Consider the following 15,808-nt stretch of genomic DNA (forward strand, 5'->3'; position numbering starts at 1 on the left):
CATGCCCAAGTGGGTGAAGAATATATTTATTCCAACCAGAGATGAATGATAATACTTCTGGATTGGAATATCAAAGGTTATAGCACCTCTCTCGATCTGATTGAAAAATCCTACAGATCAGTCTGGATCAGATCAGTCTCTTCTCACAGCGGAATTATACTCTGTTAGTGGCCAACATTGCTATTTTTTTATTTATTTATTTATTTATTTTATTTATTCAATAGATATAGATATATCTTTACATACTGTAGTAACCATCCTTAGCTCATGATTTTAAGCAGTAGATTCTTACCAAAGCAAAAAAAAAAAAAAGAAGTTTGAAGACAACAGTTTATCACGGCGGCCCGAAGCAAGTTCTAGGACAAAGACCTAATCAGCAGCCAAAAAAGAAATAATAACCTTAATTACCGCCATTCAAAAACCTTTTTTAAGTAATACCTCTTCCGTGTTGTTAGAACAAGGGTCACGAGCAGCATAACTGCTCCGAGTGCCCCTCGACTGCACATCCAGCGTCGCTCAATCATTGTTCCAACATGAGATATACAATGTCTCATTTATCTCGCTGTGCTCTCCTCATTAACCATGCTAGACTCTTAGACGGTCTCTGGAGGCTTAATAGCTGCAATTAGCAAAAGAGCTGCTCTAAGTATCATGGCACACATGACACCCAGACCCTCCTCCACACACACACACTCACACACACACATATACTGGGGCTGGAGACCTGTCAGTGGGAATTGCAACCCTGGTCTGTTGAGTAAGAGTAAGATGGAGGGAGAGACAGACCCAGCAGGCAAAGGCAGAGTTTCTTTTGCATTTGCTAATAATGTTGGGCTGTGGGTGCCAGGCTTGATTTCATTGGCTGTCGAGATGAGGACCACTGGGCCTGGATTAGCACTGGGGTTAGAGGAAGAAGGAGGGGGGGAAAAAAAAAAAAAAACTCACTATGAATTAAAGTCTGTTTTCCAAAGAGCTGTTTTTCATTTCACTAAAAGTACCTCCATTAGCTGCGTTTAAAACCACTTTATCCGTTTAAATGTAATCTCAGCTCTGGTGGATAAACAATTGACTTTGCTCAGGCCTCTGGCACAGATTTTCCATAATTTTAGTTTCATTAGTTAATCCTCATTTCACTAAGTGTTTCTAATATACAGTAAAGGAAATTGACAGGTCTGGGTGGATTGAAGGGTGTCATGTAATCCGATTATCCGTGGCCAGTGCTTTATAGTGATCAGCACCGTTAATTCCACATTTTTGGAATGTTGATCCGTCATTTCGTTAATTAATATGTCCTGACATTGCTGTTTTGTTTGCTCAGTGGAGCTTTTGTGTCTTTTTGACTGTAACACTGCACAGAAAACAAGCAAAAAAAGTGCGTCAATTAATTTCACATGGCGGCACCAAGGCAGTTCCTCTCATCTATAGCATTAAGGCACATTGTTGATGGAAGAAAGAGCCGGACATTTTGGGGAGCATGCTAATTACCTTTCCTGACAAGAATTAGATGAGAAGATCGATAGTAAGCTCGTTACTGTTCATCAACTACAGAGCCAGAGGCAGAGTCATTTAGTTTGGCAAAATAACTGGAAGCGAGGGGAAGCAGCTGGCATGACTCTGCCCGAAGATTAAAACAGCGCCTCGAAAGCTCATTAATTAACACACGTCCTGTTTTTTCAAATGGGAACACAAACTTCTGTGTAAAAACTAAATATTACGGAGTTATGCAGCCAGACATTGTGACTTCCTGGCAGATAGTCAGCCAGAATTGTTTCTGCAGCAAGAAACACAGAGCAAAGTTACTGCAGCTGATTTCCCCTGCTTGCAGTCTTTGTGCTAAGCTAAGCTAACTGACTCCTAGCTCTTGCTCCACTGAGATGCACACATATGTGAGTGGTAAAGAAGAGTGTTTCCCCAAATTTAAACACATTTTAAATCTATCACATAAGCTAGCTGACACAACACCCTTTAAGTTGATATGGAGGACTTTTTTTTTTTTTTTATCAAAATGGCTTTTCAAATGTCCAGTGACTCAGGAGAGAGGAGAAAGAAGAGAGAATGTATCCCTTGTCGATACGATCAGTTCTTTGCTGTTATAGGCTCTAGGGCGGGCATACAAGATCAAACGGCTGCCATCTCAGGATCTCCGGCTATTGAGGTGTTACTGCCGTCCGCTGTGAAATGAGTAGCCTTTTTACAGACTGAAGAGACATTTGTAGAAGCTTGATACATTTCTGAAACACTTTATGGGTGAGTTGGCAAATCTTTGCACATGCTAATTTTGTTAGCTTGTTTGTTTGCTTATTTGTTGATTCTTCCCTGCTTATATGATTTTATCTTGAAATGGCAGGCGCGACTATACACTCAATTTGAGACGTTTGCCTATTTGCTCAGCTGTGTTCGTACTGTTTGGCGAGATGGAGGGAGATGGCGGGCGGGCCGCTGAGTTTTTAATAGGTTTGTGAGCACACACACACGTGTATGAGTCCATTTTAAAGCCATTTTGATGAAAGCAGCCGTCTTGAAACATTGCAGTGAAAGCAGTGAGAGTGAATTAACCACATAAAGTGACAATGTGCTGGAATTCATTTGAACTGGTAGACCCAACCAGAACTGTAGAGTTGAGTTATAACTTAAAATAAAACTTTTATAGAACAGTCATGTGATCAAGAAAACATAACAAATGATTTTTCTAATTTTACCTGTGAGTGAGGTAGCGGTGTCTTGCTGAATTTTCCAAAGGACAAACAGAGGCAGCAGATGAACACAAGAGCCAGATGTGACTCTCAAACAGAGTGATGATTCATTGGTTTTCTTTCCAGCAAGAATTTTCCCAAAATGCGTCATGGGAGTGGACAGAATCAGTATTTGTCTCAGTCCGAGCTGCAGCTTTCTCTGCGAGGACAGCTGTCAAGGTCTTGCATAAAGGAGAAGGATGGAGTGGTAGAGTGAAAGGAAGGTATGATAAGGACGGTATGGCTGTGCATGATGGGCTGATGTCCTTTTGCCAGCCTTTATACAGTGTATGGGGGCAAGGGAAGCAGGAGAAGATGAGGAGAAAGATGGAGAGTGTGTGCAAAAGGAAAAATAAAAATAAAGAAGGTGACAGGAGGACTGTGACATAGAGGGAGTCGGTTTAATTGCGACGACAACCTTTACTGGAGCAGCGAGGAGAGGAGAAAGTGAGGAGGCTGCTGGGGACAGAACAAGGCCCAGTAATCTTCCAGAGGAGCTCCTATTATCTGCCATGCTGTCTCTGAGCCGAGAGCCAGATCCCCGGGGTACGGCTCGTGCCTCTATTTCAGACACGCGTGCACACACAGGTAAAAAAAAAAAAACGCACAACTACACACAGGAGACAGACGGATAATCTGACACACACGCAGCCATGCAGACAGACAGGTAGATGCGCAGACAGCCAGTCGGAGGCGGGAGGGCGGGCAGACAGGCAGGCAGGAGGGCAGGCCGGCTATGCTCAGGCACCCAATGTCCCCAAGCAGCTAGAGATATTGCTGCTCCACTGAACAGCATAATGACAGTCTCTTCTACTTCACATGGGCCGGCCGATGTGAAAATCTACTCATAGTCGTTCTTTGCTTCAATTTCATCAGGAGAATACACTGAGGCGGCGCCCCTGAAAGAGCAAATATGGGAGTAAATGACTGCAGGGGCTTAAGGAGGGGAAGTTTTTTTTTTTTTTTTTGACTAAGTAAACTAAATCGAGGGCAAGTCAAACTTGGGATCGTATCTACTCGGGGGTAAATGAACAGAAACGCTCAGTTCATCTGTTCGAGCGACAACTCAGGCCGCAACGTGGATACGGCGAGTTTGCGTGCGAGGGTTTTTTGTGCAGCGCAGATGTATTTCCACACGAGCTCTAACTGGCATCCACGGAGAGCTCGGGAGTTCTGGTGAGGTCCACACACAGAAACGCAACCTCGATTAAGACGGATGAACACCTCTCTAGCTAGCCGTTGCTATGGCTACTTTGTCAAACCAAGAGGTTTTGAATTATAGCTCTGGTTTCGTCGCTGCAGTCCATCTCACACACACACATCCACGCACGCTCAACCCCCCCCCGCCGAGCCAGTCACTCTGCTCTCCCTTCACCATCCAGATGATTCACAAGGAAATTATATCATCTGGCGCGATGATGCAGACTCCGGAGTGTGATAGCGTGTTTTATTTGGTCTGATAGGATGGCAATTAGCCACGTAATGGATGGGCAGCCCATCATACAAGGCTAATTAAACAAGCATTCACGCTACAGTAATTGGGGTTTTTAGTTCAGAGAGCCATCCAGCCGGTTTCCAGCCGTGCCTCAAGGTGCTGCTCGCTGCCCACATCACCTCTCTTCATGTATATACTGTATATATATATTTTAGGGGGGATTTCTCGCAGATTTTTTGGATCGTGTTTTTATTTATTTCGCCCGTATCCCCGCCGCAGACCTGCACCCATTTGAATTATTTACTCAGGCCTCACTCCGCCCTCCCCCCATGGTAATCTGTGTGTTTACCTGAATGCATATTTGCTTATACGGTGTGTTTTCTCTGAAGTGGAAAGCGTGTACTCGTGATACAACCGAAGAACTGTGAAATGAATCAATTAAGGCCATAACCACAGATAGGCGAATGTTACTTTTCCTTTGCTTTGTTTGAATGAAAAAAAAGAAGAAATTCTGCTCACAATGCCTGAAGGCCTTTATTTTTCATTTTCAAGATTGCATAGCGGCTATTGTGGTGTTTTAAATTACAGTAGTTGCAAGATGGTGCGTGAGTGTGTTTTTTTTTTTCTTTTCTCTTGCGCAGCACAGACTCAAACTTTTAATGCACTATTCATTAATGTGCTTCTTCAGCAGATAGTGTGGCGAAGATAACCTCAGTCACTCACAGCTATGCCTCCTCCTTTTGGGAGGGAACCGAAAAAAGACAAGAAAGCAATTATATCTCTACCACCACACTCATTTTCAGGTACTCTCTCTCTCTCTCTCTCTCTCTCTCTCTCTCTCTCTCTCTCTCTGTTCTTCCAGGCTGATGACAAATGGAGGAAGAGGAGCAGAGCTGCAGGTGCTGATGGTGTGACGGTGGTGATGGTGGGTGGCTGGGTGGGAGGATGGAGATCATGCTTCATTTCAGCTCATGTTATGGCGGGGGGAGCAGCGCTGACCACAGGTAGCAGCAGTTTGTCGGGCTTTTAGCCGCCACTCCTCGCTCCTGAAATCGGACTCAATGGCTACATTTCAGAGTGATGCGGGGCGACCCGTCATACTCTGTTTCCCGGGCAAGAGCTTTTTTCTGGTTGAGCTGTTGAGCCTACCCTGTGACTGACCCTATAACTGAGTGTCTGTCGTCCCGCAAATAGACCGGTTAAAGGGTCAGTTCACCCAAAACAGGAGAGAACATATTTTTCCACTTACCCCCCCCCCCCCCCAACCAGCGGTTTCAAGCCAGACTTATAGAGTACAGTTGCCTGGGTAAATCTGACCCTCAGAATCGAGCTGAAATTAAAATTTTTGCTTGCTCTGACTAAGAGCGTTCTTCAAAATCCGTATTACTCAAATGAAGAAGAGTGATATCAAATTTCAGTTTGAGTTTAAAAAAACTCTCAATGGCCTGAGTAATCGAAGCTCCACTGTCAATAGTTGTCATGGGTTCTATTTCTTTGGTACATATTAGCTTGAATAAAAGGGTCTGAGGTCTGTAGGTTATATAAATGTAAATATTCCTTTCCATTCCCTGCTGTTAATTTACAGCTGAGGCATATGTAATTCTCCGAGACGTTTATCTCAAAACCAAAACCATCTGTCAAGCTCTCAGCTCTGTTAGACTCCGTAGATCTAGGAAATTTAGTCAGGTTGCCACAAAAAAAATGCCAGTAGCAGTCGAAACAGTGGTAAATGCTGGTGATCATGACAACAGTTCTAGGTTATAAATATGATAATAGTAACTCTCAAGGTCAAGTTTACCCGTTGCTCAACATTGTTGTACACATTTTGCACAGAATTTTTTTTTAAGGTCTCATAAATTTTCTGTAACATTGACGGATAGAGAGCGTGGTTATGACGTCTTTACGTCTCCATGGCAGCTCATTGTCTGCTTCGGGTAAGGACGCGCTGTTATCGACTGAACGTTCCTCTCAGACAGAGGCAGGGTAGGACCGTCATACTGCTGATCCTGACAACAAATTCACAACCTTGAGAGATCGTGACAGACATTCAGAGTGAAGGCGTGGCAGCGCAGCCAGTCCTCATGAATAACACAGAGCAACGAAGCACAAGTGTCACTTAATTACGGGAAAGTCTAGTACTTGTCTTTCTTCTGCCTTCATCCCCCGCCACGTATGCGTGACGATAAGCTGGCGACTGATGTAAAAATCTTCTAACAGCAGGCAATACTGTGTGAATTGAAGATGACATTTACTTTAGAAAAACATTCACAAAACACGATGGATACCGCAATGTCTGTGGTTCTAATGAGGACGAGCAAATGACTTCATTGTATTTAAGTCACTCTCAGTGCCTTGTGATTGTTGTCTTAAGGCATAACGAGAGTCAGCCCCTCACGCAGATTATTGAGCAGCTTCCTTGTGGTTGTTACACATAATTCAGCCTCATTCAAAGTCTGAGAGATCAAAAATATATGATTTCTTAAAGGTCCTATGTTGTAGTAAGTTAGATCTCCATGTCTTTTTTCGTTTATAAAAAAGGTCAAGCTGCAGAAAAGATACTGTGAAACACAGAGGAATACCTCGCAATACAGACATAGTCGCGAAAATACCATCAGAGCTGATACGGACACAGGATGGGCGGTGCCTGCTCAGCCCTGTGAGAGCTGACCAATCAGAGCAGACTGGGCTTTTTCAAGATAGGGGGCCAAAAACAGCCAGGTGTTCAGACAGAGGGTGAATTTGATGTCATTCAGAAAAAGAGTGTGTTTTTTTGTGAAAGCATGTTAGCATTGTTCAGTAGAAACCCCAAAATAAAAGCATGAACATGAATATTAGACCTTTAAAGAAGGTTAGGAATACTGAAAGCTAATGCGTCAATATTTGCCAGGACTGTTGTGTCAGTTCACAACAGAATTTAGCTTTTTGCTTCCTTGTTTTCCGACTGCTGTGAATTTCTCTTAACATCCTTTCTTAAGAGGAGCAACAAACATTTCAAGAATGATGACCCTTAGTAAACCTTTCAGTAATGTGTTCCTTTGTTTGTTTACATCCATTCAGTTGATACCAGAGTGCTGGCGAACTTAAAAATGAAGCCGTAAACAGTCTATCATGATGGATCATTCAAAGGAGTGGAGAACAAACAATCTGGTACAAGATCTCTCCCATCACAACATATTGACATGCAGTGACACCGACGAAACATCAGAAAATGGATGAATTGAAGTGTTTACATGCCACAGTATCGAACAATACGACTGTGGAAGCACATTCAAATCTCATACACCAGCCACAGGTGGTGTTTTTACAAAGGTTTGTTTTCATTTCATTTTACTTTTCAGGGTATTTTTGCTTTTGTTTTCGAGCATCAAACGACGCATTTTTTCATATGTCGTATAGATTTTAAATCCTATGATGAAAACGCTGTTTACCCAGGTAGGCTAAGTGTTCAGTTAATTCAAAGCGTTTATGGATTTTGCACTTCCTTGTCCCATTATTGCACATTTTATAATCATTATGTCCCCCGGATCAGAAAATTGGAACAATTATAAGACACCAGCACTTAAAAGCCACAATTATTCTATTTCTACAAAAGCTGAACATTCACTAAACCCCAGCTAAGAACAGCAGCTCTCCAATAACAGCAAAGCTTTTTTTATCACAGCGCATGAGGTATCAAACTCTGAAAGGACTGTATTTCAAGTCTTTGGAGGATGGTCTCTTTTCGCTCAGGAACTATAACAAAAACTAATGTGTTTTTGAGCGTTAAAGCATGTAGATCTATTCTAGTAGTAAACCAAAAGTAAAATTACGAACCTGAACATGAGCATAATACGTCTCCTTTAAAGCATACATCAAATGCCTGTGTTGCTTATCACATTTGTTAGCATCCGACCAGATCAGAAATTATGTTTGAAAGAATTATAGTTTTATGATCTTCTTCCCAGGTGTTCTGTAGTATCATCTGATGAGGATGTTGACTTAATGGACTTTAATGGAGAATCGGAGGCCCAGTGTAGCGTCAGTGGGCTTTAGCATGGTATCCTGTAACCATCAAGTGCAAGATTTAAGATGCTTTTACTGGCTTTTTCTTTAGTATTTAAAAAAATAACAGCGACAGAGTTTAAAACTAACTTAGAGCTCCAGCTTTAGCATTTGCTTACTCTGGCAGCTGTAAAATCGGATAGTGACACAACAGTTTCCTCAACAACTTCCACGATTGTTGGCTTCCTTTTACTTTAATTGAGACCTACTGTTTCCTCTAGCTAACTACAGCTGATACAATCTTTTAAGGGGCAGTTACAGATAATTCCACAGTTGTTCGCTCAAAGTTTGTTTAAGACCCACTGTTTAAAAATTTACTGTGAATTTCGAGTAGCGAATCCGCTGCCAGTGTCAAATCCGCTGGGTTTGTCATCATCAATCGGTAAACATATTGTTCTTGAACTGAGTCCTGTACAAATGCCATCAAAATCAAATTCAGAAAAGGGATTTTGTTGGGGGACTAATATTTTTCCAGCAGCTTTGCAAGCATGAGAAGATGTTTTGTCTTGCTGCTTTTGGTCCCAGCTATTGGATGACAAACACCAACTGTGCAAAAATAAAAAAAATCATTCGTCCCACAGCAGCCCTGTATTATTAGGTACATAAAGATACAACATTTCCTACACATGTACATGTAACAGGAGCCGATTGCTTTTCATATCTGCTGTGACAGTGCACTGATATCCTGCCGCTCTTCCCTCAGAGGGAGAGAGAGAGAGAGACGGCTGAGAGACTGCCTTTCTTCTTGAAAGGATTTAGGAAAGCTGGAACAATGACTAAATTAAAGCGATATTGTCTTTTTCTCTCTCGCTGGCTCTTCTTCCACTCACTCCTTTCTCATCTCCTCCTCTCCCCCCATCATCTTTCAATCTCTTGTCCGTCTGTTTTGTTTTTTTTTCTGATTGATACACCCATTTCACGAAGATTTCACGCTCGAGGAATCCCAAATGGGTCTCCTCTCATGACAAACAGATCAATTTTTATAGACTTGAAAGTTGCTGGTCTTGAAAATTGTTTGACTATCTTCGAGACGGCGGCGAGGTTCTGTGGCACCGCTCTCTTTTCTCTCTCTTTTTCTCCGGGGCCTCCGTCTGAATCATGGGCCTCTTGTACTGTTGTTCTGTCGGTGTCACAAACCATTTACAAAGTTGCTAATACTCGTCGCCGCCCTGATATATTTTGCACAGCCTCTTCACACTCAAGTGAATTTGCAAAGGTGAGCTACAAAATATGTCGGAGGGGCCAAAGTGCTGCATTTTGAGGGAGTCTGAAACATTGTTAAATAAGCGGACACACAAGAGCTGCATGATATGCTTTATGGTCTGACGGCTTGTAGTGTAAACAGCAGGTGGCTGAGCTCAGAGCGCCGAGGCAGCCGCTGCGATGCTTCTAAGAGATCCACCTGCCTCTTTGTGATACCATTGGCAGCCCGGAGTCACATTCCAGCCAGCTAAGGTGTGCACATAGACCCACACTCATGCTTACTGTACAGACACACAAAGAAAATGCCGGAGTGCGCGCACGAGCACATTCATAATTCTCACACAATTACAATGTAATTAAAATGCCAGTGTCTCCACCCGCGGTGACAGTCTTCCGAGCAGATTTTCGCAGTAAGCCGAGCAGTCATGTCTCGAGGAAAAAAAAAAAGACAGCGCTTTGATCACAGCGGGATCCCGCGCTGTCGAGGTGAGCAGCACATTTACATCTCATTCACAGAGTACACAGCAAGGTGAGCCTGCCTGCCTCGCTGCTCCTGTGTGTGTGTGTGTGTGTGTGTGTGTGTGTGTGTGTGTGTGTGTGTGTGTGTGTGTGTGTGTGCTTTATCGCTAATACACCTCCTCTCCTCTACATTTTGTGTGTCTAAAAACCCAACAGGTTTAATTTGGAGGCGTTTTTTTTTTTTTATGCAGTGTGATTTAATTCATATATGCACAGGCAAGTAGAGGTTCCTCTCCCAGCAGACCTTGTGGGATGGGATGGGATGCTGTTATTTTTCTCTGCCACCAAGTGTCTCCTTTAAGTTTTATAAACCATGTTGGTTGGTTATTTTGGCTCACAAGGTGGTTTCTGTTGAGCTGTTTTTTTCTCTTACTGCCGTGGTGCCAACATTTTCTTCCACTTCAGACTGCACGCTCAAAAAGTACTCGGCCTGGATTATATAGGATTGGGTGAATTTCTTGGTGTAAATATTGACGGCTTAATGAATAAAATATGCACGGAGCATAATGGACATGAGCCAAGTCCAAATATAAGGTGCAATATGTAAGAATTTTTGTTAAAAATATTCAACGATGAAATAAAATTATCGACCAAATGTCAGAAAATAACAGTTTTGTCATTATCTTCGCACAGTGTTAGAGATATACCCATTGAAATTAGCATGCTAGCCAGCCAGCCCCTTGCCAGTTTGTACCGAATATGTAGAGTGAGCTAATAAAACCGCTAACTGCATGCTTAAGTGACCTTACAAGCTGAAAGCAGCTACAGTTAGCCGCAGTTAGAGGTTTACCTTGTGGTATGCTGCCCCCCTTTTTGTATAGAGTATGAATTTGTCGGGGGTCCGATTCTCACAAATTGTACCTCAAATCCATAACACAAGAACACGTTGTGATGGAAAACAGTTTGTTCTTACTATTGAAGATGCAATTTGTAATCTTTTGGGTTAAATCATTCAGAAATGAACTAAAGTTTTCAACAGAACGTACAGAAATAATTGTTTTGATGTTATGTGGATGTCTTTATATTGTGTTGGAGAGATATGTAATGAAATTAGCATGCTACAGTTAGCAGCAGTTAACGGTTTCTCTGATGATATGCTGCCCCTCATTTGTTTAGAGAATTTGACAGGTGTCCAGTTCTTACGTATTGCACCTTTAATGTGACATTTTTACCGTATCTCATTTAAGGGTGCCATTGTAATTGCTAACTCTGAGCTGGACTCTAAGCATCCGACAGAAAAACATCTTAATCTGACCCAGCTCCACCTCCCAGGGCAAAAGTATGTTATCCTGTGAGTGACTGTTTGCAGAATGTAGGCGAACCACAATTTCCAGGGCTGTAATTCTCAGTCTGTACGACCAACAGGAATTCTTGACACAAGGAAACGACAGAGGCCTTGAGTCCGTATGTGTGTGTGTACTGTGGATGACATCATTTACAAGTCTACTAAATCCTGTGCAGGCAGCTACACAAGCAGCCAGATCGGTGGATTGTGCTCCGGAGAGCAATGACTCGTAACAGTGATGGCGGGGGGACAGTAGGTGGAAGGACAAGTTGAGCTTGATTTACCTCTGCCGACAGTTGAGCCGCTCCGCCTGCCGGGATGCTAACAGTTGTCAATTCAGGCCCTTGGCTTGTCTGCAGACAAACATTCGTTATTTTTTCCTCAGGAAAACGCAGAGCGCACGGAATGAAATTAAAAGTTTGAAAGACGGAGCAAAAGAGGGAAAGAACAATGCACGAGCTAATCAGCTAACTAGCTAAAACGTGGAGTGACAGGAAGTTATGATGCAGTTTTACCTGGCAGAAGAGGCAGGTGCAGAGCCCCATGGTGGCCGCCTGCAGCCATCCAGCTCTAATCAGACCAGGTAATGACGCGCTGCTGTTTGTCCAGTCCCAGACGGCTCTGGAAACAGGTGAGTCAGATTAATCAGGAAGCATCTACACAGCTCTGGTAAACACCAAGCAGACACAATTCATATATCACCGCGTGATTGTTCTCAGCTGGACAGGATGGAGCTTATTCACCCTCAATCACTTCTGAAATACGTCCCTGTTAGCATGCAGAGATGAAAATGTCCTCTCCGCGTCTTGTGGCTGTGGTGGGAGGGAGTGAGTTTGTGTTTTTGTTCAAAGCATTGCTTTTAAAGTTCAGTCACTTTGGAAACGTTTTAGATAATATATCCCCCATCATGCGAGTTGATTCCAACAAAAATCTCATCAACTGCTTCACCGACAACCAATACTGTCCTTCAAGGCCACTGGCCTCCGAAAGAGTCAGACAAATCTTATCTTTGCAGCACATTTCTTCTTCATATTGAGATGAGCCCCGCGCAGAATCAAGCTGGGGTTATTTTTGTGTCGAGCGCGTCTCCGAGGACAACAGCCCACACGGCGCATCAACAGCGCTTCATTTTAAAAATATTTTCGCAAGCTGACAAGAGCCGAGGCAGTGGTCAACGGTCGAAAGGCGTATCTCATTACAGAGCTAACATCAGGATGTTAAGGAGATGCCTTTCTGATTGAATTTGTACTGTATTGGAGAGATATGCACACAGGCACGCCAGGCTATAGTCGGGACACTGACAGTGTTTTGGTCAGAATCGACTGGTGTGATGGAGGAAGGTGGAAAAATAGGGAACAGGTAAGAGGCGGCAGATTTTCATTTTCTTTTGAACGGGCGCAGGAGTCAGTCAAACGCTTAGTTGTTTACACATTTCGGCCAGCTCAGTGTCACTCCAAATTACATAGAGACGCAAACCAAAAATAAAGATAGTGGAAGATTAGACACAGGAAATTAAGCAACCTGTCACACACACGCCTCATTCCTAGTGAAGTGGTGTGTGTTTGTTCATCCGGAAAAAGACTGATTAATGCGCATAATCTTCTTTTCAGGTAAAAACGTGAGGACACATGTCAAAAAAAAAAAAAAAAAAAAAAAAAGCGAGAAAGTGCGTGCCTCCAGAAATATTACGTTTTCTGGCTGGATGACATTCACAACAGGAATGCCACACATACACATTGCCATTGAACCCATTACCTTTTTTTTGGATAGAGAAAAATTTTACCTTGTCACAAAAGTATCATTGTTGGGTTATAAACAAAAGGACCCAAGTGCAAAACCCCAAGGCAGATGGGTAGAAAAACAGAAAGCGAGCGTTAATAATCAAGAGATGTACTCTGCATCACAAAGAAATGCTGGCAAAAAGGCTGGCAACTAGTATCCCCAGTGCAAAAAACTAAAATAAGTAGAAACCAGGATAACACAAGGACCGACGAAAGGACAAAAACATACACACCAACGAAGAGTAAAGGAAAAATGCTGGCTTGAATACACAGGGGTTGATGCTGATAACCAATGGAACATAGAGTGTGGTGAAAGGACAAATACAGGAACATGAGGACATAATCTTCAAAATAAAACAGGAAATGACTAAACCAAACCCCAAACCATGACCGACAGAATATAAGTTGTGCTGTGTGAGATTTTAGTTTAAGCTTTGTTAAGTGTTTGCAAATTTCTTTAAAAAAAAACAAACAAAAAAAACAAAACCTACAGTGGCAGTGAAATGTCTGTGTGACGGTATACTATATATATAGATCACTCTGATGAAATGTACCAAATGCACTTGCTTTAGTGGAAAATTTCAAATTTCATGTTACCATCAGGTCACATGAAAGTAAAGTGAAGTAAAAATCACATGACAGTAAGATTTAAACATCAATAACGTACATACTGTATATGTTAAGTACGTCACATAAGCTCACAATGAGTCTTTCCCTGCATATGTCCGTACGTAGATATCATCATTGTGCAGATATGACTGCTCTCCATTTACAAATGATTTTCTGTCCCAAGCCGGCGCGTAACACGCCTTCCATTATCTCCTGAAACTCAAGAGCTCGACTGTAAGCGACAATTTTCACCAATCAATACGGTAATTTCATACAGGAATACACAAGGAGTTACAAATGGGGTTACGGTTGGGGGGGATATGTCACATTTTATCCCCAAGACACAGGGGATAAAAGCAGACATCAGTGGATCTGTCTGGCGGCGGCGGTGAGTATCAGCAGGAGCAAATGGACAACTGGACACTTTTATCTGCTCGCTTTGAAGCCGGCGAGGAGGGCTGACGGAGGGTTCAAGGACGACTGCAGCAGGGATGCGGCGGCTGAATGGAAACGTGCACGTATGCAAGAGAGGGAGAGAGAGAAAAAGAAAGAAAGAAAAAAAAGCAAGGACGGGATGAGATGAAAGAGAAACACGACAACCCGAGTGAGAAGGGAAGAGACAGGTGCCTCCACAGCGGCCGGTCTTTAAACATTTACCTGTGCCTGCCTACGCTGAGGGGAGAAATGGCTGTTTGATTCCATTACACTTCTATTACAGCTGTAGTTAATGGCTGTGTCACAGTCTATTAACTGCATTCATCTTTGCTTCTGATATATAACAGGACATCAGTGTTGAACAAAGACAGATGACTGTGGCTCCCTGCTTTCGCCTCCACAACTCACAGTCGCACCTTTATTTCCACGCACGGGGCGAGGCGGAGGACGCACGCACACGCACACGCAGACACACACACCCGGAAAACACATATAGCTTTCAATCTAATATATTATAGCGTATAAAAATAACCTAGTATCAGAGATTCATCTTTCTGTCCTCTCCGGCGTGTGACGGAGGCTGTGTAGAGAGGTGGTTTTAATCTCAAATGCGTCAGTGCATGTGGTATCACAACACGTGGCTGTGAGCATACATCCAGCTCTGACACAGACCAGATAAGCGGGCAGACGTGATATACAGTGGCGCGTACACATGACTGATTGTGTGTGTTAGCATACATATATGTTTCTGCCGCTTCACTCACAGCTCAATTGCAGACTGCTGCTTGCATCTGACAGTTTTTGAATGGCTGGCTTTTTCTGTCCCGGGATGCGAAATACTTAATGATACACTGAAGTGATGTTTACAGTGACGTATTCAGTGGATTCAGGCACTGAAGGTTTTTCTTTTAAGCCAAGAAATACAGCAATAAAGTTCAATTGAACTTGGCTGTCTTTGCTGCACAAGAGCAACACACTAGGAATATTAGGACCATGACAAAATAGGTCCATGGGAACACAGGACCATAGGACTAATAGCACAGGATCCTGAGAATAAAGGACCCTGAGAACACAAGACAGTGGAGCATAGCACCCTGAGAGTGTAGGCCCTTAAAATCATAGCACCCTGGACACACAGGACCCTGAGAACATTGGGTGTTGAGAATGTCTCTGCAGTATTATTCCTGGAATGAGGCAGTCGACGATGACACTGCTTCACCAAATTATTTAAATCAAACTGCTCCTCGCAGCTTCGGCAGAGTAAGTCAGCAAAAGTGGTTAACATGAATTTACCAAGAGGAGGACAGATGGGCCCGGAGCAGATTTTGGCAGGAAAAAAAAAACAACCCAAAATATAATTTCAAAGTTTACACTCTCAGCAGCAAAAAAAAACAAAAAAAAACAAAACAAAACACGTGGTTTTAGATTGTTGCTATGGCAACATTGCTGAATGTCAGTTTGAGTAATGGAAAAAAAAGACAGTGCGCTCAACACGTGTGTGCAAAAAAAACAGCACACACTTACTATACAGTGCACTTTATTTACTAGCTGACATTTTAGTTCCCCTTAGAAAAAAAAAAAAAAATAGAAAATCCCACAGTGGAACAAAACGGATGCAGTGTGTCACATCTAACAAACGATGCAAAATAACCACAATGTAGAGTAAACAGTGGAGTTGGAGTTGGGAATAGATAATAAATAAACAATCACAGATTTGGGACATGTATTGATCCAACAAAAAAAAACGACACATCTTTTCACACTGACC

The 15,808-nt window shown here is 42.8% G+C and overlaps 1 long non-coding RNA gene across 1 annotated transcript; it reads right to left on the minus strand.

The window, feature by feature from the left end:
- Window positions 1-11,498: 11,498 nt before the first annotated feature.
- LOC119010151 lies at window positions 11,499-15,411 on the minus strand. The gene is made up of 3 exons (XR_005071918.1): window positions 15,334-15,411; window positions 11,731-11,836; window positions 11,499-11,568 (listed from the first exon to the last, which is right to left on the minus strand). It is a non-coding gene; the product is annotated as an uncharacterized LOC119010151 (long non-coding RNA).
- Between the last annotated feature and the right edge of the window lie 397 nt (window positions 15,412-15,808).

Source organism: Acanthopagrus latus, chromosome 20 (genome assembly GCF_904848185.1).
Source record: "Acanthopagrus latus isolate v.2019 chromosome 20, fAcaLat1.1, whole genome shotgun sequence".
Classification (NCBI taxonomy): Eukaryota; Metazoa; Chordata; class Actinopteri; order Spariformes; family Sparidae; genus Acanthopagrus; species Acanthopagrus latus.